Raw genomic sequence first — 12037 nt, forward strand, 5'->3', positions numbered from 1 at the left:
TTTTTTCATTCATAGTGATCACTCTTTAATTGAGGCCCTTATCACCTCTCATTTAGAAAAGTAATAGCTTTGTAACTGCTTCTCCTGTTTTCAGTTACCACTTCCCAAACATTTTTCACAAAAGGAATTTATTCTATGCATTGGGAGCCTTCCTTTCATTCCCTGGATGTTGGGCAGAAATCAAAAAAGCACATAAGCCATCCATCAGTTATCCATTTTTCTTGTTTTGTGACAAGCCCATCTTTTTTTTTAACCAGTGATGCATTTTAATGACATTATTTATCCCATTTCTCCTGTTTAATTCCTTAATTATAATGTTGCAGCCTCCTCTTGCTTTTTCCACCCCTGAAAATGATCCAACTTTCTTGTATCTGACTTAAAATTCATTTTTAAAGTGTTAATTTTTATAAAAGATCAAAGGATTTCTTGTTTCATATGGATATAAGTAAACAAAAGAAAAGACCTATGGCTAAGTTGCATATTATGAATATTCAATATAAAATCCATTATTAATATTCAAAGGTTAAAACCCAACAAGCTAAATAGAATTACAGATTGATCATACTCTTGCTGAAGGGTCCAGGTTTAGAAGTTATAGCAGTTGTGACTATATTCTAAAGTTACCAGTGCAATGCCTTTTGTTAGGAAGGTGCCAAAGGAAGTAGATGAGGTTTTAGAAAGACATCACCAATTCAACACTGAGGTATAAAGGCATAAGGAGTTTCAGTAATTGGGACACTTTATGGAGCTCTCTGCCAAAAGCAAAATTGCCAATAATTTCTTGCCCTAATGCCAATTTCACCCTTCAAAAGGTAGAATTAGCAGCTAAGAAAACTGCTATGCTGCTGACCAGATTCTCCTTAATGTGGAAGAACGAGTTGCCGAAGTAGAAATGAGAGTAACCTTGGGAGGGAAGTAGTCTGTCCGTCTTAGAGTTTGTAATAAAGGTAAGAGAGCCAGCCATAGTCTAACATGTATATTAGAATTTGTGACAGCAGATTTTAAAAGCCTCAGAGATATTATAGGTATGATCCCACAGGCTAAAATTCTGCCAGGAATTTTATGTCAGCCTAGGAACAGAAGAAGCTCTCCAAGGATGAAATTCTCACGACAACAAAGAAACAATCCAGGTGAGGAAAAAAGGGAAAATGTCAAAAGAGACCAATCTTGGATAAACAATGAACACTTCAACCAAAGTAGATTGTTTTTTAGGCAGACAGAAGTATAGACCAATATCATTCATGAATATCAATTCAAAAATGTTAAATTAAACCAACCTTGGCAAAAGATACTGCAGCAATTTATCAAAAAAAAAAATTTACTATGCTTAAATTGGATTTATACCAGAGATGAAAGATGGTTTGACATTAAGAAAACAATTATGTTAAAAACTAAAACATCCCAAACCCCATGATCATATTAATAGATGCAGAATAATTGATGAATAATAATTGCACTCATTTATACTAAAGAAAAACAAACCTACAAAGCATACCTAGAGAAGCATCTTTTCTTTTACACGTTAAAAAGCATCTGTCCATGCAAGCATATTTTAAAGCTTCCTTTATAGTAAAACCAAAAATATTAAGACTGTATGGTCTCAATGCTTTCCAGACTCCTAAGAAAAGCCTCTTGAAAAGGTGGGTAATAGGTTAAAGAGAACTTGCATAGGAAAATGGATTGAGAACCATAATGAAATTTAATTTTTATTTGGCTTACATTCTTGTCCTCCTCACCCCAGAAGTGTTTGGGCTAGGACCTAGTCTTCTCATTGAAAAAGGATTAAGATGTTGATGGAAGAGATGAAGTCTTTTTTTAATTCCAGGTCACTGATTTCTTAGGTGGAATGATTAAAGAAGCAATAGGAAGGTGACCTTTTTACTCAACTATTTTGGAATATTAAAACTGTGTTTTACCAATTCTCTGCCTTGTGCAAGATTCCTATAAATGTTAACCTCAAATCATCTTGGAAGAGAGTAATATCTGAGGGCATAGAAGACTGTTCCAATTTGGTCATCTCTTTCTCCAAGCTAGATATTCTTGCTTGATGTTTGATTAATGTTAAATTAAGCAAAAGTGTTTATGAAAAATTTCACTCTAAAACACAAGTACAGTATTAATCTTTTTTTCTTTGATAGATCTAAAACCAAGAGCTTTCATTATACACTATAGGAAACACTAGAAGTTTTCCTAATAAATACAGGAGGAGGAAAAAAATATGCTCCTTTCCCCATTGTTATTTGACATGGTTCTTGAAATACCAGTAATAGTAATAATGAGAGAAAGAAATTAAAGGTATGAAGAAAGGCAAAAAGGAGGCAAAACTCTCCCTATTTGCTGACACAATGATTTTCTTAGAAAATCCTAGGGAAATATTGAAGAAATTAATTGAGAGGAATTAGCTTCAGTAAAATTGTAGGCTACAAAATTAACCCACAAAAATCATCAGGATTTTTATGTAACAATAACAAAATCCAGGAGACAGTAATAGAAAGAGACATCTATTCAAAATCACTACAAAATTCATTCCCTTTATTTTACAAAGGGGATTCTCTGGGAGAAGCTTGGTGTAGAAACACTGGAAAACATAGAGGATATGAAAAAAAAAGGACATCAGTAAAATTTTATTTTTAAAAAGATGTGTAGAAGATGGAGTGAGGGCAGAAAATAATTAATAATCACATGTTCTATTCCCTGCATGCATTCCAACCAAAGCAGCCTACTCCCTGTTCCTTGAATTTAACATACTTTATCATATTTTGGGAGGGGGAAATTGTCCCCATTGCCTGAAATGCATTTACCTCTCCCTCTCAAAACCCCTAGCATAGTTAAATACTTATCTCAGGACATATATCCATATGGACAGGGTTTTGTTTTTTTTACAGTTGTAGTATACTTGCTGTACTTATTTTGTATTTGTTTATCTCTTATAGGCTATATCCCCTTACCAAGCTAAGCTCCTTGAGGATAGACAATGTTTTTGTATTTGTATCTAGTGTTGGTGTAGTGCCTTTTACAGAGTATACACCTTATAAATGTTCTTTTTATTGAATAGAATATTGAAATCTAAGATTAGTAATATGATAACATACCCTTTATGTTCTTGATGAGTTTGGTCACTAAGGCTCAGAAAAACCCATCCCAATATACTGAAAGAAATAGTGGATGGTATTGATTGGTTGCTTTTAAGTGATGTTTGAAAAATAGTTGAGAATGGGAAAGGCTTTAAGAAGCTTTAATGTTCTGCTGATTTTCCAATAAGTAAAGAATGGAGTCAGCAAACTAGAGACCAGAGAGTTTGACTTTTGATTCTTGTCAAAATTCTTGAACGGGGTTTATTATTAAACATTTAGGAAAGCATGTAGTAATCACAAAGAGCCAGCCAGCATCGTTTAATCAAGAACAAGTCATGATCAACAAAACAACTGAGAAAAGAGAGAGCAGATCATGTACATATTTGTAGCAGCTTTTTTGTGGTCGCAAATAAATTGGAAACAAAATAGGTGCCTATCAATTGGGGAATGACTGAACAAACTGTGATATATAAATGTAGTGGCACAGATTGTACTTCAATAAATGACGAATATGGAGAATTCAGAGAAATATGGGACATTGTGTGTGAAGAAAATAATGCAGAGTAAACGAAACCAGAAAATCAATATACATGAGGACTACAATAATGTAAATAAAAAGAACTCAAAAAGGAATACAAGTTTTATAATAGTTGTAATGACCCATTTTGGTCCCAGAGAGAGATAAAGAAACATACATCCCTTCTTTCATTAGAAAGGTAAAGTCTATAAGTATGTCATGTGCATTAGAAACAGTCATCTTATTGATTGTTTTTTTTTTAACTGTTTTTCTTTGTTTCAGTGAGGTATTTCATGCTGGGGGACAGGGGAGGGATGAGTATAGGAGAGGGCAGCAAAGTATATCTAGAAATTACTAGAAAAAGCAGTAGCATCAATAAAATTTAATGTAAGAAAAGAAAGAACAAGTCATTTCAAACTCACCTAATTTTAGGAGGTTTGAAGAGGGAGTTTTTAGAGAATTATAAAGGAGTGCTTTTGACCTACTGTATCCTGATTTGAGAAAAGCACTTGACTTAAGTGTCTTATGCTATTCTTTTAGAAAAGATGAACAGATTTAGCATAGACAATAGAGCAAGTAGGTGGATTCAGAATTACTCAAATGAGTAGTCCTAAGAAGTAGTGATTAATGATTGATTGTCAACTTGGAAATAGGTTTCTAGTGAAATACCCAGAGACCTATCCTTTGTTCTGTGCTGTTTTGTCATTTTTGTCAATGACTTAGATGAAGGCATAGTTCCATTTTCCAGATAATATAAAGCTGAGAGAGATAGCTAATATGTTGGAGGCTGTCAGGATCCAAAAACAGGCTAGAACATTGGGTTGAAATTAATAAGATGAAATTTAATTGGGATAAAATATTACACTTAGACCCCCTAAAAAAATCAACTTCACAAATACAAAGTAAGAGAAGTATACCTAATAAGCAGTTTTCTGTAAGTTCAATATCGATAGTATTCAGTAACCAAAAAACCTAATATATATCTCAGGAGTACACTATTCAGTACAATAATTGTTCATCTCTCCTCTTCTTTGATCTGATCATATTTGCAATATTGAGTTTAGTTTAGGATGCCACATTTGAAGAAAGACATTAATGAACTAGTGAGTGACCAGAGAAGGATGACCCTGGATGAAGAAAATTCCTAAGATCAAAGGGGGTATCACCTGCCCTCTAGCGACCCCGGCAGCCAGTTGCGGGAGGCAGCCCAGCACGCCCCAGCCCCGCCCTCATCCCCCGCCTCCAGCAGTACCCGAAGTGACTCCCCTCAGGGCCGGAGGTACCTCCACCGCAAGGCTGCTCAGGCGGATAGAACGCTTCGTCCAGAACAGGAGCTCGCGTCCTCCTCCAGCCTCCAGTCTCTCTGCCCTCAGTCCTTCCCACGCACCCTGGCATGCGAGCCCCCCTCATTCTATGCCAGTAGCCTTGACTCAAAGGCAAGACTTCAAGCATGTCGTCAGAATTTTGGCTAATTTCTGCCCCTGGAGATAAGGAGAATTTGCAGGCTCTGGAACGGATGAACACAGTAACGTCCAAATCTAATCTGTCCCATAACACCAAATTTGCCATTCCTGACTTCAAGGTGGGAACCTTGGATTCTCTGGTTGGTCTCTCAGATGAGTTGGGGAAACTTGATAGCTTTGCTGAAAGCCTTATAAAGAAGATGGCTCAGTGTGTAGTAGAAGTTATGGAAGATGCTAAGGGCAGAGTTCATGAGAACCTGTTGGCCGATGGAGTTGACTTAACTTCTTTTGTGACCCGCTTTGAATGGGACATGGCCAAGTATCCTGCCAAGCAGCCGCTTGTGGCTGTAGTGGACACATTAGCAAAGCAACTGGCACAAATAGAAACAGACCTGAAAGCTCGAACAGCTGCCTACAACACTCTGAAGGGAAACCTGGAGAATCTGGAAATGAAATCCACGGGAAATCTCTTCACTCGGACATTAGCTGATATTGTGAACAAAGAAGATTTTGTGCTGGATTCAGAATATCTCATCACTCTCCTGGTGATAGTTCCAAAGCCAAACTATTGACAGTGGCAAAAAAAGATATGAATCTCTCTCAGACATGGTGGTACCTCGATCAACCAAACTGATTGCGGAGGACAACAAGGGAGGCCTTTTTACGGTCACGATGTTTCGAAGGGTGATAAATGATTTCAAAGCCAAAGCCAAAGAAAACAAGTTCATTGTCCGTGAATTTTTCTATGATGAAAAAGAAATTAAAACTGAAAGGGAAGAAATGACTAAATTGCTTTCTGAAAAGAAGCAACAGTATCAAACTTCACGTGTTGCTCTTAAAAAGAGATCATCTACCTTCCCGGATCACATGGTTAAGGTAACCCCGATAGGGAACCCTGGTAGGCCCACTACGGGGCAGACGGAGAAAGAAAAAGAGAGTGAGGGCTAGGGTGAGGGTCCCCTTTTGTGCTGGCTCAAGGTGAACTTCAGTGAAGCATTTATTGCCTGGATTCATCTAAAGGCTTTGAGAGTATTTGTTGAATCTGTGCTAAGGTATGGACTACCCGTGAATTTTCAGGCAGTGCTTTTACAACCCCACAAGAAGGCCACAAAACGTTTAAGAGAGGTTCTAAACTCAGTCTTCAAACACCTGGACGAAGTAGCAGCAGCAAGTATACTGGATGCATCTGTGGATATTCCTGGATTACAACTAAATAACCAAGATTATTTTCCTTATGTCTACTTTCACATTGACCTTAGTCTTCTTGACTAGTTTTTTAAGACTCCAGTAACCCTTAGTAACTCTAGAAATAGCCTTATTTCATGCCTTTACATAATCAAATTAAACTGCAGATGCTGTCTTCTCTAAGTTAGAGAATTTTTACAAATAGCTAAACCTTCAAAATACAAATTACTTTTTTTAAAAATGGCCTAGAATTTAGAATGTTACTCACAGAAATTACTCACAAAAATTAGTTATGCTTGTATTTATTTTTTGTAAGTTACAATAAAGAAAAGTTCCCATAGTCTTTGAAAAAAAAAAAAGAAAATTCTTAAGATCATACATTCAATAGTCTTTTGAATTGGGAATATTTAATCTAAAGGAGAGAAGGTTTAGGAATAGCCTGATAGTTGTCTTCCAATATTTAAAGGGTGGTCACAAAGAAAAGGGCTTAAATTTGACCATTATATTAAGGATGTGATGTAAGTTCAGAGAAGGCAGGATCTGTTCGGTATTTTTCTGTGATACCTCAGTACCAAGCATAATTCCTTAAATATTGTAGGTGTTTAAAAACTTAAAAATTAATTGACTCAGATAATCTTAAATTCATAACCCTCGATCTGGAGGGCCATGGAAATTCATAGTATTCTCTTCTTTATTTTAGAGCCATAGTCAGGGGGCTCTTGAGCTTTGGGTCAAGCCCAAACTCCATTAGGTGATTCAATAACCTAGTCTACAAAACAGAAGATATATTCCACCCCCCTCCTCCAAAAAGATCATTTCCTCTTCCATCTCACCTGTCTCTGACTCCACAGTTCTCCCAGTTACTGAGGTTTGAACTTAGCAGTAGCCACTGAATCATCTCTTTTCTTCATCTACCATATCTAATCAGCCACCAATTACTATCAGTTTTTTCCTTCATATGTCCTACAGATCAATCCTTTTCTCTCTATTTGTTTGTGCCTTCAAGTTTAGCTTTTCTTCCTCTAAGTTTAATCCATTCTTTATATTATTGCCTAACTAATCTTTAAGCACCACATACCATACTCAAGCCCCTAAGTGTCTTCCTGTTTCCTATAGTATAAAGTCAAAACTACTACATTGTGCTTGCTTTTCAAAGCTGCCTAAAATCTGACCACACTATCTCACTTCTCAACTAATATGAACTCTGCTCTAGTTAAACCAAACTCTTCACTGAGCCACAAACATTAAGTATTTGTTTTCACTTCTGTGCCTATAGGAGGGATCTTAAGCTGGAAGGGAAATTGAAGGCCATCTAGTCCAATTCCTTCATTTTACAGATGAGGAAACTGAGGCTCCCAGAGCAGAAGTGACTAGCCTAAAATCGCTCAGGTAATACAAGGTAGAGCTTGAAATCCAACCCAGGTCTTCTTATTCTGTGTTTTGAGGTCTTTCCATAACACTACCTTGCCTCTCACAGGAGAGTTCCCTAATTCATCTCCTAGTCTGAAACACCATTATATCTCTGTCATCTGTCCTTTTCTCGCCATTTAAACTCAAACTCTACATGTCCAGAATGGAATTAATTATCTTTCCCCCAAAACTCTTTCCTCTTTCCAAGGGTATCATCATCTTCCCAATCACCCAGTTTTGCCATCTTGGTGCCATCCTAACTCCTCACTTACAATCTGTTGTCAAATCTCATTTCTGCCTTCACAATATTTCTCATGTATGTCTCACCTTCATCACTTCTAACCTAGACTGTTTCAGTAGCCTCCTAATTGGTTTTCCTGCTTTAGGATCTCCACATTCTAAACCATGCTCCATTCAGCTGCCAATAGAATTTTCCTAAAGCAAAGATCTTAACATATCATTCCCTCTCCTAAGTAAATTCCATTAATTCTCTGTGATCTTCAGGATCAAATACAAAACCATCTGCTTTCCATTTAAAGTCCTTCACAATCTGGAATCTTCCTACCTTTTCAGGCTTTACTACCTTCTACTAGCTTTTTATGCCTTACTAACCTCTACACAGTACAATTCAACTACACTGATTTACTTGCTATTCTTTGCACACAACAATTCCTCTCCCATCTCTAGGCCTTAGCACTGGTTGTTCCTCATGCCTGGAATGCTTTCTCTCCTCACCTTCAACTTCTAACCTCCATGACTTCCTTCAGTTCAAATCTCATCTCACCATCTAAAAAAAGCCTTTCCCAGTCCCCAGCTCCCTCCTTTCCACATCCCCAATGTTCCTTCCCTCTGAGATTAACTTCTATTCACTCTGTCTCTACCTTTCATGTACATAGTTTTTTTATGTTTTCTCTCTCATTATAATGTGAGCTTCTTGAGGGCATGTACCATGTTTTTACCTTTCTCTGTATACTTAGTACTAAACAAAGTTATGGGCACATACTAAGTCCTTAATAAACACTTGGTGAATGACATTCACACAGTTACCACCTCATTTTAAACTCTCATTACCTGAACTATTATAATCACTACCTAATTTTTCTCCCTACCTCTAGTTTCTCTCCTTTAAAATCCATGTCTCATAGTGCTAAAAATTTTATATTCTTAAAAAAAAATATGATCATGTCAAAAATCTCATTTGGCTTTCTATTTTCTCTAGAATAAAATATAAAATCCTTAGTCTGGCATAAAACTCTCCAAAATGTGACTTCCACTCACCGTTCTAGATTTACTTTATATTGTTTCCTTCATGCACTCTCCATTTCAGTCAATGGCTATTCCCTTTATAAGACATTCTGTGCCCTGCCTGAGTACCTACATTACACAAACTATGCTTAGTAACTATCTTCAGTGCACAGCTCAGAAACCAACTCATCCAATCCAACCCACTTCATCCCCAAACTGTTCATTCTTTCTCCCTTTTGAAATTATTTTGATTTTCTTTAAGCTTACCTATTATATGTGAATTTTATCAATATTAATATTCGGGCTATAAACCAAAAGGAAGTTGAAGCTAATGAAAGGATGGCTTATAGGTAAAGGAGTTGGCACAGTGAGTTTTATCATGTCCCCAGAGGCAACAAGAAACACTCTTTAATGGAATATTTGATCACTATGTACTACAGTATTAATGATCAGTGTTTGCTTATGTACCAACAATAGTTGCTGAAGATGAAACAGGGGAGGAATTCCATAAAGAATTTGCTAAAACTCTCCAAATCAAACCAGCATAAACTTTGATGCTTGTTTACTTCAATCCAATGTTTAAAAAAAATGAGGGAAAAGGGGAAAGGTGAAGGTTGGGGAAAATATATAAGGAAGTATGTTTCAGGAAGGAAGAATGAGGGAAGTCAGAGAATTGTAGATTACACAGAAGCTTCACACCTCTATATCACGATTTCTTTCTTTAAAAAAAGAAGTCAGTGGTACATAGCAAGCACCAAATAACACCAATAAAAATTAACCAGTCAACTTGTCAGAGTTAATATTACAATTATTTAAAAAAAAAAACCAAGAAGAATGAATAATAATGAGGCAAATATTGCATATAATTGGCATAGCCTAATCCAGAACTTCTCAAATAACTAACTGAAAAAAAAATGGGAAATTAATGACAAACTCTTTCACTGCCAACCATATCCCATCCAAACATCAAAATCATTCAAGATTCCTTGGAATATATAACAACAGAAATAACCCTAGTTATAAACCTATGATTAGGAATAAAACAGGGAGATGCATGCTCACCAAAAGGTTTTGCCACTGTGTTGGAGGAGATTCTGTGTAGATTCAAGGTCAAATAGTGATTTCCTATAGATGGTGAAGTCTTCTAAAGCCTCCTGTTTTCAGATGACATTCAGATGCTAAATGCATCAAACCCAGGAACATTTCAGAGGAGCCTCCTGAAAGAGATTTTTAATCATTCCAAAGTTTGTCCTGCCCATTCACCTAGGAAAGGTAAAGTAAATGAAGAATGTCTGTTGCTTGATTTTGGCATTCATTGGATGGACATGCTATAAAGACTCCATCTGTTTATGTATATCTGGGAGAGACAGTTCAGATGGACAATGAGTTGAGCCCAGAGTTGAACAGGAGGAGAACAAAGCTGGATTGCTTTCAGAAAACTATTAAGTTCTTTTTCTAACTCAAGCTTCCCATGAAAGCAAAAAAACATCTTTTCAATGCTAACATTCTACCAGTATTGCTACCTGGCAGCAACACATGGAACACAACTACTTCTGCAAAACCAAATTACAGGACAATGGAGAGGTTCATTACGGGTGGAAACAGGCTACAACATACAACCAACGAGGGGCTCAAAAGAACAGGAATAAAAGACATCATCAAGGAATTGTATGATGGCAAATTTGTCTAGCTTATCAATACTTAACTTGTTTTAAGGGAGAGTTTTGAGGAGAGGAAAAGAGAGTGATTAATGGTAGTAATGCAAAAAAGAAAGAAGAAAAGGAATTGTATGATAGGAAAAGAAGATGATCACACAATAAGAATGAGATATGACATGTGAATAGAGTTTTCCTTTGCTACTCTTTCAGGATAAATTGTGGAAAGCCTCCAGTATTCTGGGTGGGCCTTCTGTGTGGAATTTCTAGAAGAACATGGACAAGAGTAGCACAGGATGGGCAGGCACAAGGAAGTTGAGATTCGAAGTTTTAGAGAGAACCATCAAATGGATGAAATCATGGATCTATTTGAATATCACTAGACTTGTTATATGCCCCCAATAGAATGTAAATTCGTTGAGGTCAGGGACTATTTTGCTTTTTATAAATTCTTAGAACCTAACACAATGCCTTACACATAGGAAGCATTTAATAAATAAATATTGACCTAAATTAAATTGAAGCACTTGGTTAGGATAATGACACTATTGTCCAAAATTAATTACAGTAACAACTTTTTCTCATGGTGCAATATAAAGACAATTTTAAAATGAATCACAAGTAAGGCATATTTACCAAACAGAAAAAAAAGAGATTGTTTCCTAAATTCTAAATTTTGAGTTCTATTTCCTTTTGACATCTATAATTTAAACTTAATCTGATAGCCACCTTCCCATTGAGTTCCCTAATGAAAGAAACAGCACAATGCTAGGCCTTGAGAACACAAAAGCAAAAAAGGAAAGAATCCCTGCCTTCAAAATGCTCTTATAGTTAACATGCCATGCCAATCTACTTCCTATCATTCTGGCTCACCAGTAGCAATCACGCACTCTCACCACCTTACATACAATTATCTGTCCTCTATTATCTTCTTCTGAACCTTCCTGCCTATTTAGAATAGCCTTGCTCCTCCCAGGGCCCACTCTAAACAAACAGTCTCACACCTAAAACCCCATCATTTTACACAACTGTACCACCTCTGAGATCTTGGACTTCAAAATTTCATTTTCTAATCACAGTGTCCTTATCTTTCACCTTTCCCACTCCCTTGTTAGCAATAAATCTGCCCTTCACCTTGATCATGACCTCTGTTGTCTTCATTCCTTCCTGGTCACCTAATTCATCTCCCCTATTATGGCTTCACTTGCCTCTGTAACCCCTCTTAGCTTGCCATTTTAGTGAGCATTTCCATGGAAACAGGAGACGCCTGGGAGTATCTATGGCAACTGAGCAGGCTTTTACCCAGTTTTCACAGGACCTGTTATGCCGACCTTGGAGGAGAGGACTCTGGGAAGAAGAAGGATGTGAAGAATCCATCTTGGCCAATGGCGGGGGGGGGGCCCCCCCCCCCCCCCCCCCCCCACCGCGGCCCTCACCCGGCCCACAGGCGCGCAAAGACAGTCCACCGATCGCCGAACCGCCCCCCCA

The 12037-nt window shown here is 37.1% G+C and overlaps 1 protein-coding gene and 1 pseudogene across 1 annotated transcript in view; both read left to right on the forward strand.

Annotated features, from left to right (window-relative positions):
• Nucleotides 1-12037, forward strand: part of NDUFS1 (NADH:ubiquinone oxidoreductase core subunit S1) — a 386086-nt gene that overhangs the window by 190203 nt on the left and 183846 nt on the right. The gene's annotated exons all lie outside the window — the stretch shown is intronic.
• On the forward strand, nucleotides 4754-6603 carry LOC138151704 (V-type proton ATPase subunit C 2 pseudogene; annotated as a pseudogene).

This window comes from Petaurus breviceps, unplaced genomic scaffold (genome assembly GCF_028583685.1).
Source record: "Petaurus breviceps papuanus isolate PSGF00001 unplaced genomic scaffold, PetGlider_PUasm1.0 90903, whole genome shotgun sequence".
In the NCBI taxonomy this organism is placed as follows: Eukaryota; Metazoa; Chordata; class Mammalia; order Diprotodontia; family Petauridae; genus Petaurus; species Petaurus breviceps.